We start from the raw sequence: 16,073 nt of genomic DNA, 5'->3' as shown, positions 1-16,073 counted from the left end.
AGTCTACTGTTTAAAAAATTAAGTAATAATCCAAATGATTTTGAAGCAGTTTTGAACCAAAGTCTTATGTTTGAAAAGAAAGAGGAATTGTCCACTGTGCTGACTTGGGATCAGATTTAAAGCTGCTCTCTCCTACAGTTTTCCATTTGAAAATCATGAATTGTCCATGGGGCTTAATATGAGATCCACTTTGAAGCAGTTCTCTCCTATAGTCTTATTTAAAAAGTTCCTTTCCATTCCTTTCCCTCCCCTGATTTGGGATCAGCTTTTGAAGCTGGTCTCCTGCAGTCTTCCATTAGATAATGAGGAGCTGTCCATGGAACTGTTTTGGAATCACCTCTGAAGCAGAAGTTGCTGCATTCATGCACTGCAGTACTACATGAATGCAGCTGCTTCCAGCCGCAAAGAATGATTACACTGACCTGAAAAGTCTTGATACATTGCAAGTATGTGCAGTAGTCAAACAAATGGAGCTACACTCACTATAGCATGAAACAGCTAACAGATTGCTACTTTCATTTGGGTTCACACCACCATTAAAAACAGTTCCAGTTCCTGCTTCTTTCTTGCTTTCTTTGTTCCTTCTTCAGTACAGTATGCACAGTAGCTCACATTCTTCCTTGGACGACATCTGTGCGCTATTGTTGTTTTAGAAATGATCAAATTAGCTTTAACTAGCGTGTATTGCTTGCTTGACTGAGACTGATCACACATGGGGAGCACAGTTAGTATTTGTGGGGCCTTACACAGTTTTTCACAGCATGATATTTGAAAACAGTGAGCCTTCCATTCTGCTCATTTGGGTTCAGCTTTAAAACAGCCATCTTTTACAGTCAGTTAGTCGGGCAGAAAAATAATATCTTTCCTTTAGCCTTCTTAAGGAATTCAGATGGAGTCCATGATTCTGATTTGGCAGCAGCTTACACTGAGCCTGCTCCATATTAGAGCACATACTGATGATATGGCAAGTAGCTCCTCTGTGCTGTACATGAAACACTCACTTTATTAACAATGTAGAGAAAGGGTTTTTTTTTCTTTGCATACATAAATTAGGAACATCAATGCATCTGGGTCCCTTTCTATTGGGAGAAATGACTATTGGTTTTATGACAGTGCAAAAGGAACTGGAAGCACAATTAGAATGCTGCAAACAGATGGTTAAAATACTTATGAGTGGGGGAGGGTGAACTACCTTTATTATCGATATTTGATTAGTGCTTTTCTTTGAGTCATTTATCAATGTTTCATAGTCAAGTTCTGGTGGAATATCGGGGTAACACTAATGTTATCTTCTATGGACCTTTTACCTAGATACCCATTAACCTCCTCCTTCTCATTGCTTTTTCTTATTCCCTGCCAACCCCTTCACTGCCATGTATTGATTGGCTGCTGGTGGTGTCTTACAGTACTATATCTACCGATATTTATGTTTGTAGCTGCTGGTCTCCGGTTCCCATTATGGGCTTGAGCGATAGGCATGGGCAGTGTTTCAACACCTCGCTGCTGAGGAAAAATGTAATATTCAAGAGACCTGTCCTTAGTCAGCACTTCCACCCCAAGAGCTGGCTATGTAAAATGACCAGGGACAGCAAGTATAATGAAGTGCTGTGTAAAGGCTTATAAAAGATTATAAGGGATAAACACTGATTAAACAAAACTTTTAAGGAAATAGCAAATTATGTCAGATTAAGTGGTTAATGGACAAGCATTTATAGAGCACTTTTTGAATGTATGCAAACACATGCATACAAGCATAGAGCACCTATTATATGCATACAGCACCTCTAATGTTCATGCAGATACTCTCACTCCAAATGCCCCCAAATGACCAGCACTTCCTCGTGAACTGCAGTCAGTCCAGCAAATGACAGTTGGTACCATACATGATAGCTACGAAAGTGCCAAAATGCCATGAACATCATCACCAAACATTTGGTTGTGTCAATGAATAAACTTCTAAAAAATGAAGTGGATCAGTACTATGTACCATGGCCAAAAATGACAGACTGCAGTTTCACAGGACTGCTTGTTGGCAATGATTACACCCTACTTCCTAAAGCATTTAAAAACTCATATGAGTCAAAACAATTCTCCACTTGGTCATCATAAAATCCTGAGTCACAATGAATGTAACCTTTCTATCTCTTTTTCTCCAGCAACCCCCTCCTCTCTCTTGCTCTCTGAATCTACCTTCCTTTATTTAGCACCTCTCAGAGAACAGCTTCTGCACACTAGCTTTTAAAACCCTTGTTGGTACATCAGCTCCCTAACCTTCCTAACCTTACTCACTGCACCTCAGAGAGATGCCAGCTTGTTGTGATGGTAGGTAATCTGCACCTGTACCCCCCACCCCCAGCCATCCCTCCACCTCTCCCTTTTTTTCTCATGCGCTCTCCCTGTGTCTCATTCTTGTCCTTCACTGCATATTTCACTGGCACACACACTCTGATTAACAGGTGAACCACTTCAAGGGAGCGTGCATACTTGACATTTTCACCTTCTCAAATACCCAAAGAAAATTTATCTGAATACCACCTCCAGATAATGCAACACAGTCCATTGTTCTCAAGCAATTCTTCATTTCCTTTTGTTGTTGTTTTCTACCACTCCTGCTGGTCATAAAAATAGTACTGTGTTTCTCTAGGCCTACTGAAGCTGAAAACTATGATGCTTCCATTTGTCTCACTCCCCACACACAAAATCACAATCTGCTCTTTTCTAAACTTCCCACCAAGGAATAAAGGTGCATTATGGGCTTGAGGAATGCAGAACAAAATGGCAAATTTTGATAATAAACCACACAGCAGGCTGCAAAAACTTTTCTCATACAGCAAAAGCCTTTAGTTTGAAAGTCACGACTTTAGTTTTTGCTTCAGCACTCATTGCTGGAACTTACAAGCAAACCCCTGCAACTGTCTTCTGTCTGTGGACTGGAATTGTAATGGTAGTAATGATGCACAATGTGCAGTGCTCATACCATTTTGTGGTGTTCTTTTTTGGCCAGACAGTATCCGTCTTTATGACATTCAATATGTTTACATGAATATAGAGGTCAAACGAGCACGCCTTGTTTACTTTATCTTCCAGTGACCCCCATCGGTCCCCAATTCTTTCTCTCATCTCCTGTCTCTCTCTCTCTTTCCGTTTCTCTCGTCCGCTTCATTGGTAGGTTCCCTTCATCACCACCAGGGGCTTTCCATACCGCGCCGTTCCGAGAGCGGCTTTGCCTTTGCTCTCTCTGCGCTCATCGGAACAGAGACTCCAGACGCGCAGCGCGGTGGCAGACAGGGCGAGCGGAGCGTCTGTCCCTCTGATTTTCATCTGACAAGGAATCGTTTACCTTTGATTGCAGGAGAAGCGCCAAGCTGAATAACCGTTACCGTGTCCCTCTGCAACTTGTCAAGGCAAAGGCATTTGTTCTCGCCACGCGATAACAAAGGTAGGACTTTGTTTTAATTTAATGAGAAAGTTCACCGTGCGCTGGCACGCTCTTGTAACATACATTTCTGTTGGATTTTGAAAATGCCCTTTGCCTTTTAACTGTAGGAGCAAATACGAGGGAACTGCAGAAATGTACTGTGGATTTTTGTTCTTATAATACTGTGTTTGTGTGCGTGCACATGTATTGATAGAGGAAATTAGAGCCTTTGCATTTTTTAATAATAAATGTATTTAATTGAAGGTTGAACATCGCCAGCTAACTTGTTGACACTTATCACACATTTAACATTTGTCAAGCACTTGGTAATAAGCGCTGCGCAGGACACAGTCGCGATTTCGATCACATGCAATGATTTAAATAGTAATCAGACTACTCTTAACGATTGCAAGGTTACGGTAGATCCGAAAACTGTGCCCGAAATTGGTCACTCACTCTGGGACAAAACTGCACCTTCACAATTTCGTCGCATGGATTTGTAGCAACATCTTCACGGTGAAATTGGGGAGAGGTAGTGGACTATACTGTGTGCATAGATTCCGTGGTGAATGGTTGTGGAAAATTCTATTTTTAATGGTACAAACCGCAACTGACTGTAGTAGTCATAGGAATAGACAGTCTAACTGTGTATATGCACATCAGCCTTGAAGCAACAACACAAAGCCTAACAAAATGAAATAACCTAGAGGTGGGGAGGGGGGCAAAACGACTGCACGCACCTCCTGCACACTGAGATGGGTTTCCGAGGACTGCAGCCACTTGATGCGCCAACAGGATGCATCTGGGGAAGTTGGATGCGTGCCACTGTGCACTAAAGCCATGCTGTTGAATGGATGCTGACTTAAAAGCATTCTAACATCTAACTAACTAACAAACAAACAAACAAACAAACCACAACTCTTATCTTAGTAATGTTGGGATGAACATTCACTGATAGTTATGTAGACTAAAATATTTTAGTCTCATTAAACAAAAGTCTCATTCTTGCAAATGTAACATTGTCCCTTTTTTGTATCCTTCCTTTCATTTTCTTTTTTCCTATTACTACCAATTACTTTGGGTTTACTCATTTATATTTGATATTTTAATAATTTTCAGTCTTCATGTGGATCTAATAGATATTCACAAATCAAATTAGCATCAGCCGCAATTTCTATCTCGTTTGTTTAACACATTCTGCTGGACAAGATCCAAATTTCCTGCAACATGCACATCTCAGCAGTTACTGACTGAGAATTCTGCTCCTCTCCCTCTCAACCTTTCGCTGTGCTTTGTTGCCTTCTTTTAAATTGATTTATTTTGCTCAGCCTTCCAAAATATTTGTCCACATGGCATTTAGATTTGCTTAAATATTATTTGACATTTGTTATTCTCATGAAACAGTCCCTGAAGAGACAGGCAAATGTTAGCTCAATCTAGTGTTTGCTGCTTCCCACAATTTTGGACGCATTATACTGTAAGTACTTCACAACTACAAGATTGATCAGATTTCTTCCATGCCAGCTTAATATTTGTTTTGTAGGAAGGCAGACCCTTCATCTTGGTATCTGGATGAAATACAACCTGTTCCCAACTGGAGGACTCGTGTGTGTGTGCTTCATATTGCTGAATATGATTTGTGACCGTGGGGTTACAGTACACTTTAAGCTAGGATATTACTCTGTGACCTTGGCTAAGGTTAGATTGGTTAAGTTTACTCCTTAAGGGTGTCTACATTCTTGACTGTATATATTAGTGTGTTTGGAAATGTGCCTTCACGTATACGTACGTCCGTTCATGTACATGGGGAGTGTGTGTATTTGTGAGACTTCAGACAGGCCTCAGTTTACCATTTATCCACACCTAATTGGTGTTTGAGAAAGTGAGAGAAATGCCTGTCGTTACAATAGCCAATCGATTACTTTAATTTTCCAATTAGATGCTGATCTGTACAGGAATCTGTCAAAGAGACAGGACCTCTAGGTGAGGGCTGCGACCTTTATTGACCCTGTGTTTGAAAAATTGATTTCAGAAGTTACATTATAGGATGGCAGTCGGTTGGAGTAAAGATCAGCGCAAGTTCAGGGAGATTTATTAAACAGTTAACTATTCAGTCATTACTTTAAACATTAATCAGGGGGCTTACTAGTTTTCTGCCATGTTGGAATAAATTTTCCACTTGCTGCAGCATCTGGAGGTTGTGTGTGTGTTTGTGTGCTTTAATTATTTATTTGTAATTGTGAAATTGCTTTATCAACTGAACCTATCTTATGCATGCAGTGACTGTGCGCTTTGTGATTTTATTTTGTATAAGGTTGTTTAAACAATTTTAAGAGGATCTGATATACAGGAATACGTACACCCCCCCACCTTCCTCCCACACACACACACACACACACACACACACACACACACACACACACACGCAGAATACCAAACATTTTCTTCAAGGAATTTATTTGCTATTCTACTGTCCATTAGAGACACATATCTGCTTTCGTAGTCTAACTATTCAGCTGGTGGTCTAACCAGCATGTACATTACAAGGGCCATGTAGCAGTAACCCAGATGGCAGGATAGGCTGATTGTGATTTATGTACCAAAAGTGAATGCATTACAGTGAGCTTCTGGAGTCAGTGCCAAATCCAGTGTGAAATTTTCACACGTGTTTTTAACACAAACAGGCATAGATGCACAAAATATAAGCTTACTTACATAAAAAGCCTGATGTGTGTGCATCAAGCAATGGCTCAGTTTCTCTGTCTCTCCTTTCTTCAGTCTATGTCTTGCTTTTTATCTCACCCTTTGTCACATACACAAACATGCACGTGAACAAACACACAGCTCCCCTGAAAAATCGTTTCGATGAAGCAGTCCACCATTGTGAGACATTGATTACCGTTTACCAAGCCTGCGCATAAATGTAGTGTTAAAGGAGAGATGGCTTGGATAGATACGAGAAGAGAGGGAGGAAAATGAAAGAGTGCTGGAACTAGAAAGAGAAAAGGGGAGCAAAAGAGGCTGATAGATGGCAGTGATGTGGCACTAAAGATGATATAGACGAGCGTAAACGTGAGTTTGTTGTTTTTTCTTTTCTCTTCATGCCTGACAAAAAAAGTACCGATTAGACCAACTAATTGATTCATACTTATGATTAGGAACCTAGTTCATAGTGAAAAAACATATACATAATCTCTGTCTCTCTCTCTATCTAATACCCTCTAATACACACAGACTCACACACAAACACACCCATATACACTATAACACACATATTCACACTCCTCACTGCTCACACCTGCTGTCTTGTTGGCGGTCAGGAACGGTCAGCCCTTAGTCACTTCATTACCCCCTCCGGGCAGGGACTGCATCAACCGTATTACTGCTTGAGCTCTGTGATGGAATCACTAGGTAGAAGGAGACAGAGAGCTTAAGGCCATGGACCGGCTCCATGGTTGATTTTCCAGCGCTGTTTGCAACTGATTTCAAGAAGAGCGTTACAGGCAATACTTTGATCCAGCAATTTTCGAATACTGTGGCTTTTACTCAGGAAACTCGGCTGCTTTTACTTGTGATGAAACAAGTCACTCATACCTTTTTATTTGGTCACTGTTGAGGCTGTTTTGCAGCAAGCTAGTCAACAATGATTCAACAGTGCAGTTTATGTTGTCATCATCATGCCTTATTTTGTGTCCTTCAAGTTAAAAGAAAAAGTATAAAATTTCTGTATAAGCTTGTTTTTATATAACAAGTAACTCTTGTATAAGAGTTGGATGAGAAGATTGATACTGCTTCCATATCTATATACTCTAAATATAAATCTACAGTGACTGGGCCATATACTTAGCTTAGCATAGTTTGGATTAGCGTAAAGAGTGGACGCATCGGAACGCAGCAAGCCAGGATTAGCAAAAACAAAAGGGACTCAAAATCATTACTAGTTAGTAATAAGTTATGTCCCCATTTTTTAAACTGTAAACATGTGAAAATGATATGTTGTTGTGAGGCTAAAATAACTGCTTTTTCTATCAAAAAGCTAAATGCCTCATGTTTAGCTAACAGCCATAAGAATGATTTAGTATTCCAGTCTAACTCATTTGCAAATAATGTTTATTTTCCTTGCCGTGATTGTCTAATTCTAAGTTTTAATTATTATTTGATCATCTGTTTTTATTTAAACAGATGCTAATTTTGTGCTCCAAAAACAGTATAAACATGCACGTGGAAGTCATGCCCCTATTGTTACTGATAAATTCTGCTAGTTTTGCACAGTTAGACAGACCAAACATAAGCATGTAAACACAAACAAATGCCGAGCAGTTTTTATGTTCATCTGTTGTATCAGATGGATGCTTTTATTGCTTTATATTGGAAAATAAGTTAAAATGCATTGCTATAAATTTTTATAATGTTTTAACTTAAATGTTTATCTCTCTCTGTGTGTGTATCTATATCTATATCTATATAATTCTATCTATCTATGTAATTATCTATATATCTTTGTAAGTACAATAAGTAAGGGTAAAAATCACACCTGAGCAATGCATGTGACTAGTTTCTCCATACAGGGGGCATCTTAAAGCCGTCATCACCAACAAAGGTTTGTTTTCTTTGCACGTGCAGTTTGGATGGTTGGTGAGAATTCCATGTCAAGTATATTTACTTTGAAAATTGGTGACATGATGCAAGAAAAAATATATATATAAGAATTATATACAAGAATTATACAAGCAATGCTCTTCACTGATAAGTTTTGGATGAAGCAGGTTATATCCTGGACAAGTCACCAGTCTACCGCAGGGCAAGTATTCATGCTCACAGCCAATTTAGAATCACCAGTTGACCTAACAAGCTTATCTTTGAACTGTGGGACAGAGCCAGAGTACCCAGAGACAACCCACACAGGCACAGGGAGAGCATGCAAATGCCACACAGAATGGCCTTGGCTGGCTGGCAAGTTTGAGCTCGGTGATAGTACAAACCACTGCATCATTGTGCCAACAAGTACAAGAAATACAACACTCACAATACTGTAATCCCAAAATTTACTTAAAAAAGAGAGAGTAGTAAGAAGAGGAGCAAATGGATACCAACAATATTCAGTATCTGATAAAATTGATATAGGTAAAGTCTAAAAACATTTGGAAATACAAAGGCAATTTTCATAGATAACCTTTTTCTTTATGTTTTTTACTATTGGTACTATTGCTACTACTACTACTAGTGGTGGAAGAATACGGTAGATTATGTTATATATGTTTGGAGTTTTGTAAAATTTGCTTTTTGTGTGCTTCAGAAAAAAACAGCTTCTATGCACTACTGCTGGCAAATGGGCAGATTCTTATATAGCGCTTCTCTGTTGTAATTGAGCACTCAATACAACATGCCTCATTCATACAAGCACCTTTTTATCTAAAATTCGTTCCAATGGACAAATCAGAGAGCAATTTGAAGTTCAGCATCTTGCCTAAGGATATTTTGGCACGCAGACTGGAACAGACAGGGATTGAACCACCAACTTTCCAGTTAACAAATGACTTGCTCTATCGTCTGAGCTACAGTCACCCCTTTTGAAAATATCCATAGTGATAGGTTACGCTCAATGCAATAATGTGCATATTGCACTTGACACACAGTACACTTGTGATAGTTGAAGAAACGTTTCACACAGTCAGTTCTTCCACTGTGCTTTTGTTTGTTCCTCTGTTTTTTCTACCTAAATGTGTATGATTTCCTAGAGCCAGGATTTCATCTCTGGTGATTGGATCCAGACTTACTCAATCTGTGTTCATAGCTGGTCTGCCTGGCCTGTGTTTGTGCCTCTTGCACTGGAGTAGGAAGAACAACTGCTTTGTAAACAGGCAGTTCTTCACCTGGATGTCACGGTTCACAGAGACTCTTCCTCTGAGTCTGGCATAACCCCATTGGCAGAGCTTACAGTGGTGTATTTCTGAATCAGTGTCGACTTTGGAAGGATGAAGGCTGCCAAGGTAGGGAAAGTCATCCGCATTTTGTGGCTGAAATGCTTGATATCTTTCGAGATACATAACTTCAGTGAATCACATGCAAACATCCACACGCGAGCGCGCACATATATAAGGGTATTTTTTTCATATGTTAGAGATTAAAATGAACAAAGGATTAGAGGTGATGCGAAGAGGAGCAAGTTATTATCATATTGGTTTGTTTGCTCTTCTCATAACCCAGTGTGAGAAGAGCACTGGGGTCATTTTAATAAGTAAACAGTATTCTCTCAATCATAGCTTATTTTATGCTCTGTTCAGCATGTAAAACTAATGCCAGTAAACACAAATTTGATTCCGTTTAACAGGGAAATCTGTGCTTTTTTGTGTACTTTTTGTCCGTAGTTCCAATTATCTACTCTCAGTATAAAGTAACATTTTTTGAGGACTGTAGATGCTCATTGATTAGTGTCCCTGAAATTAGATCTATGATAAGCTGTCACTTTTAAAGGCTTACAGATTGAGTCGAGTACAGCCATTAACAGGAAGGACCTCTTACTTACATGACTTCCAAAATAGACCATGTAATGCATCATTATTAAGATACACATACGATAATTGGTCGACTTGGCTGAATAAGTTAAAAGCAGAACAATTTTTAGAAACTAAAGTGGCAAAGATGTGTATCAGTTTGTTCCCCTTTGTGACTAAGAATCAGTTTATTAATGTTATGTTATGACTAATAGCCAGAATTCAGTGTTTCTTTGTGTGAATGTTTGAATGACTCTTATTCAGTCATTAGCTTGCTGCCTGGGAACAAGAAGGAGTTTTATCCATTTGCTACTTTTACCTGTCATAGTTCAAATGTATGGATGTTAGTTTAATATGAGACTACAGATTGTCCCTAGATGTGATTGTGAGTACAAATGAGTGTGTGTCCATGTCAGTTCATTTGTGAACTGGCAGCCTGTCAAGGGTATTTTCCTGCCTTCTGTGCTGTCTATACTGGGACAGACTCCAGCACCTTCTGACCCTGAGTAGGAATAAGCGGATAAGACAATGGATGAATGAGCAAACATCAATGCTGAATTTGTATATTTGTCAAAATTACCCTCCAAAGCTTTTCATTTACTGTCTGGTAATGCAGCCTAGCAACAGACAGTTGGCTTCAGTGAGTGGCTAATACAGGCTTTGGGTAGTTCTCTTTGTCTTTGCCTTTCTCACACTCTTACTTTGTTCTCATTCTCATTTCTTTCTGGCAGGACTGCAAACTTGTGACTGATGAATGGTCCTGGCACACTGTTGTTTGTTATCACATAGAGCTAAATGCACAACCCTAATGTTTTTATAAATGTAATTATTTATCCCGGTAAACTTTCATCCATCCATCCATTCGCTTCCGCTTATCCTTTTCAGGGTCGCGGGGGGCGCTGGAGCCTATCCCAGCTGTCATAGGGCGAGAGGCAGGGTACACCCTGGACAGGTCGCCAGTCTGTCGCAGGGCCAACACACAGGGACAGACAACCATTCGCACTCACATTCATTCGAACATTCACACCTAGTGACAATTTGGATTATCCAATTAACTTATCCCCACAAGCTGCATGTCTTTGGACGGTGGGAGGAAGCCGGAGTACCCGGAGGGAACCCACGCAAACACGGGGAGAACATGCAAACTCCACACAGAAAGACCCCGGCCTGATGGTGGAATTGAACTCAGGACCTTCTTGCTGTGCGGCAACAGTGCTAACCACCGTGCCACCGTGCTGCCGGTAAACTTTCAATTGAGATTAAAAAAAAAAAATCTTTTTTCAAGTGTGACCTGGCAGCAGAGATGCAACTTTTGTTGCATCATTTTTTTAAACAGGTCTAAAGATTAGTTGGTGAACTCCTTGGCAATCTCCAGTTGGAAAAAAATGTTTTTTGGAGGTTGCTAGCTGTCACTAAGTGAAGTCACAACGTGTGTGCTGCACCAAATCCCGCTTGGTTTGCACGGACAAGGCTGACTTGTCTGCAAACGCTCCCTAACCACTGAGTTGTAGGGAAACTTGAAAAGGTGTGCTGCAAACTGAAAAAAGAGACTATTTGCATTCAAAATAAAAGTTGTCCCTTTGGGAAGACAGCACATTTCAAAAGACAAAACTTTAATTTGAAGGTGAATGGTCTCTGTCTCTGCTTTGCATTGAATTCTTCACAGTTTCATTACTACTTAGCCTGTAGTTGACAAGCTGGTGGCTTCCATGCAAACTACAAACTGGGGGAACCTGCTAGCAGCTAAAGCAATCATAAGGTTTTCATTGCAAAAGTATATAACTCTTTGTGGTCCATTCCACCTAGTGACAGTCATACCTCTCATAAATATTTGCCAACTGGTTGGGGATGCACTTTTGTTTCAGGTTGTTACCAGGTGTTTGCTGACTGGTCTCTACTCCTGTGTGACTGGGATTTCAGCAAATGATTTCACAGCAACCTCCAGAAACCAATAACAACCAGTTGGGGAATACTCATTTTTCCCCAGCGACCAGTGATTGCCAAATGGCGCTATCCGGTCTTCCTTACTAATTGACATAGTGGAAAACATATAGTAATAATAAATGTATATGCAAAACATCACAATCATAGTATGGGAGAAAATCCAATATTAATAACTGGAAATATGATAGAGCAGTTAAGTTCCGTGGTAATTTCATTTTAAAGATTTTTTTTATCATGAAAACTGAAAGTGACACAGTTTTGGGTGCTTGGACAAAGAAGATATGTCTAAACAAATAATCCTACTACATAATAAATAGTTCTATCAGATTAGTGATGATTATTTTATTTCTTTTCATTTATTCTTTGTTTAGCAATTTAATAAAGCCCAAATATGCAATAATAATGAAAATAATAGTGTTTTTAATATTTCTGGATTTATGTATCTAGGCTCCATTGTCATATAGGTATTTGTCACATGAAAGACCAAACAAAACTACAGAATCTCTATAAGCTTTGCAAACAGGGAAAGAGACAGAATGTGAAAAAAAATCCATGAATTCACATGGTAGGATTTGTAAAGAATTTATTCATAAATTAGGGTGGAAAATAAGTATTTGGTCACCTCAAACAAGGAAAATCTCTGGCTCTCACAGACCTGTAACGTCCTCTGTAAGAAGCTTTTCTGTCCCCCACTCGTTACCTGTATGAATGGCACCTGTTTGAACTCATCATCTGTATAAAAGACACCTGTCCACAGCCTCAAACAGTCAGACTCCAAACTCCGCCATGGCCAAGACCAAAGAGCTTTCGAAGGACACCAGGAAAAGTATTGTAGACCTGCACCAGACTGGGAAGAGTGAATCTACAATAGGCAAGCAGCTTGGTGTGAAAAAATCAACTGTGGGAGCAATCATCGGAAATTGGAAGACATACAAAACCACTGATAATCTCCCTCGATCTGGGGCTCCACGCAAGATCTCATCCCGTGGGGTCAAAATGATCATGAGAACGGTGAGCAAAGATCCCAGAACCACACGGGGGGACCTGGTGAATGACCTGCAGAGAGCTGGGACCAAAGTAACAAAGGTCACCATCAGTAACACACTACAACGGCAGGGAATCAAATCCCGCAGTGCCAGACGTGTTCCGCTGCTGAAGCCAGTGCATGTCCAGGCCCGTCTGAAGTTTGCCAGAGAGCACATGGATGATACAGCAGAGGATTGGGAGAATGTCATGTGGTCAGATGAAACCAAAGTAGAACTTTTTGGTATAAACTCCACTCGTCGTGTTTGGAGGAAGAAGAATACTGAGTTGCATCCCAAGAACACCATACCTGCTGTGAAGCATGGGGGTGGAAACATCATGCTATGGGGCTGTTTTTCTGCCAAGGGGACAGGACGACTGATCCGTGTTAAGGACAGAATGAATGGGGCCATGTATCATGAGATTTTGAGCCAAAACCTCCTTCCATCAGTGAGAACTTTGAAGATGAAACAAGGCTGGGTCTTCCAACATGACAATGATCCAAAACACACCGCCCGGGCAACAAAGGAGTGGCTCCGTAAGAAGCATTTGAAAGTCCTGGAGTGGCCTAGCCAGTCTCCAGACCTCAACCCCATAGAAAATCTGTGGCGGGAGTTGAAAGTCCGTGTTGCTCGGCGACAGCCTCAAAACATCACTGCTCTCGAGAAGATCTGCATGGAGGAATGGGCCAAAATACCAGCTACTGTGTGGAAACCTGGTAAAGACCTATAGTAAACGTTTGACCTCTGTTATTGCCAACAAAGGTTATGTTACAAAGTATTGAGTTGTATTTTTGTTATTGACCAAATACTTATTTTCCACCCTGATTTACGAATGAATTCTTTACAAATCCTACCATGTGGATTCACACTTAAACCCCCGCGGAGCCATCATTTTGCGTTTCTACCTTTAAAAGCCGGAGAGCAGTCAAATGCTGGAAGTGGAAGCTAAATTGGCTAGTCATTCATATGTATATTAGGTTGTTACCTAGGAATTCTGGAGGGAGGGGAGTGGGGGAAATAAATCTCCAAAAGTCACCAACTTGGAGTGTTTCAGTTTGCCATCTTAGGGAGAAATCAACACACATGGGTGTATGTCCTTTGTTGCTGAGATTTATTGATAAAAACAGTACAAAAAACCAACCATTTGTACACATATTTACAAATAATAATAAAAAGCGAGTGAGTACATTACAACATTTTCAGCAATCACTCACAATCCTGGCACTGCCATGGTATCTGTAGTCTGCATTTACCACATGTGTATCTGTAGCAGTGAACACATCGCACAGTGGCATGATTTTTCTTGCATCATGTGGAGGTCCATGAACCAATGAACATGCTCCGTTTGCTGTGCATGTTGAATAGTCCATTCTTGAATGCTATGAAGCATGTCAAGAGTGATGAAACACAGGAAGCTCTGAAGGCGACTCGAGATACTTCTCCTGGCCTTAGCCGTTGGCTCTCCATCTGCAGCGTACGCTTCTATTGGGGTGAAAGGGAGACAGATCCCCACATGTTCTTCACGCCACACTGTGCCATCTTTCGCTGTCTCAGTCCCCAAACAAGCTCTCTTTTTCGACTCTTGATCACTCTTGACATGCTTCATAGCATTCAAGAATGGACTATTCAACAGGCACAGCAAACGGAGCATGTTCATTGGTTCATGGACCTCCACATGATGCAAGAAAAATCAGGCCACTGTGCGATGTGTTCACTGCTACAGATACACATGTGGTAAATGCAGACTACAGATACCATGGCAGTGCCAGGATTGTGAGTGATTGCTGAAAATGTTGTAATGTACTCACTCGCTTTTTATTATTATTTATTTTATTATTTTATTATTATTTGTAAATATGTGTACAAATGGTTGGTTTTTTTGTACTGTTTTCATCAATAAATCTCAGCAACAAAGGACCTACACCCATGTGTGTTGATTTCTCCCTAAGATGGCAAACTGAAACACTCCAAGTTGGTGACTTTTGGAGATTTATTTCCCCGACTCCCCTCCCTCCAGAATTCCTAGGTAACAACCATATATACATATGAATGACTAGCCAATTTAGCTTCCACTTCCAGCATTTGACTGCTCTCCGGCTTTTAAAGGTAGAATGGTAGAAGCCTGGAAATCCAAGTGTTCATGGATTTTTTTTTTCACATTCTGTCTCTCACAGTTGAAGTGTACCTCTGGTGCAAATTACTGACCTCTGTCATCATTTTAGGTGGGGGAACTTGCACAATCGGTGGCTGACTAAATATTTTTTTGCCCCACTGTATGTACAGTGTATCTTTATGTCTGTCTCCACATTGGGTGAGTGTTGAGTAATTGCATATGAGAGCATGAGGGTGGGAATGGATGTCTTTGTCTATATGTCAGATCGGGTATCAGGCGCCACCTCTCTAGGGACATCTCAGGCCCTCCAAGGTATGGAGGCCTATCTCCCCCCACCACTTCCCCTGCCAGTGGCAGACGCCCTCAGACATCGGTGCATTGGTGGTTCTTTGTGTCGTCCAGGTACACACCAGCTCACTCCTTGGTGGCTGCTTGTCGGGGCCTGGAGCCTGGGGCTCGCTCGGGCCACTTTGGGGGTGGGGTACCCTTGGCCTCTCGGCCTGGGGCTCGGTCACTCTGGCACAGTTGGCTGCCGGCGGAGCTCGCGGGCACGTCACTGCAACCCCCCTGGCTTCTGCTCCGCGGCTGCTGAGTGACCCCTCATCTGGGACTCTCCTCAGCTCTTTCTGGGATAGTGGTGCGGCTGCCCCTCTGTTGGTCTTCCTTGGTCTCTTGTGTTCTGGGGGCCTCTGGATGTCTGGAGTTTTGATCTCCTCCATACCTCCTTCATGCCCTGGAGGACGGGGCTGTGGCTCCCCACACCCTCTAGCAGATCATTACATGAAGGAACCTTTTAAAAAAAGCGCGTTCATGCTCACAGGTGTACACACGGGTGCTCACACACACAAACTACACCCTTTTTGGCTCCTACCTCAAAGCACACTGTGTGCTGTCGATCTTACGTGCTGCACAATAATGTTTAGCATTTACTGTGATATTCCCATAGATCCTCGTGATGTTGTTTATTATGTTGCTCTTTTTTTTTCTTCTGCTTGTTTTCTCTTTTTTCTTTCTCAACAGGTGATTCAGGTGATTGTATTTTTTGTCTGCTTATTTTGTTTGTTTTTTGTTTTTTGCCC

General features: G+C 41.0%; 1 long non-coding RNA gene across 1 annotated transcript in view; it reads left to right on the top strand.

Annotated features, from left to right (window-relative positions):
- The first annotated feature begins 3,255 nt into the window (after positions 1-3,255).
- Positions 3,256-16,073, top strand: part of LOC146710246 (uncharacterized) — a 95,765-nt gene continuing 82,947 nt past the window's right edge. Inside the window, exon 1 of the long non-coding RNA XR_014920571.1 lies at positions 3,256-3,439. This is a non-coding gene — a long non-coding RNA (uncharacterized LOC146710246). The remainder of the gene's footprint in view (positions 3,440-16,073) is intronic.

The sequence above is a fragment of the Copadichromis virginalis genome, linkage group LG5, assembly GCF_057382275.1.
Source record: "Copadichromis virginalis isolate Kocher_CV1m ecotype Utaka linkage group LG5, C_Virginalis_male_GT1.1, whole genome shotgun sequence".
NCBI classification, from domain to species: Eukaryota; Metazoa; Chordata; class Actinopteri; order Cichliformes; family Cichlidae; genus Copadichromis; species Copadichromis virginalis.
This window is presented reverse-complemented; position numbering and strand designations above follow the sequence as displayed.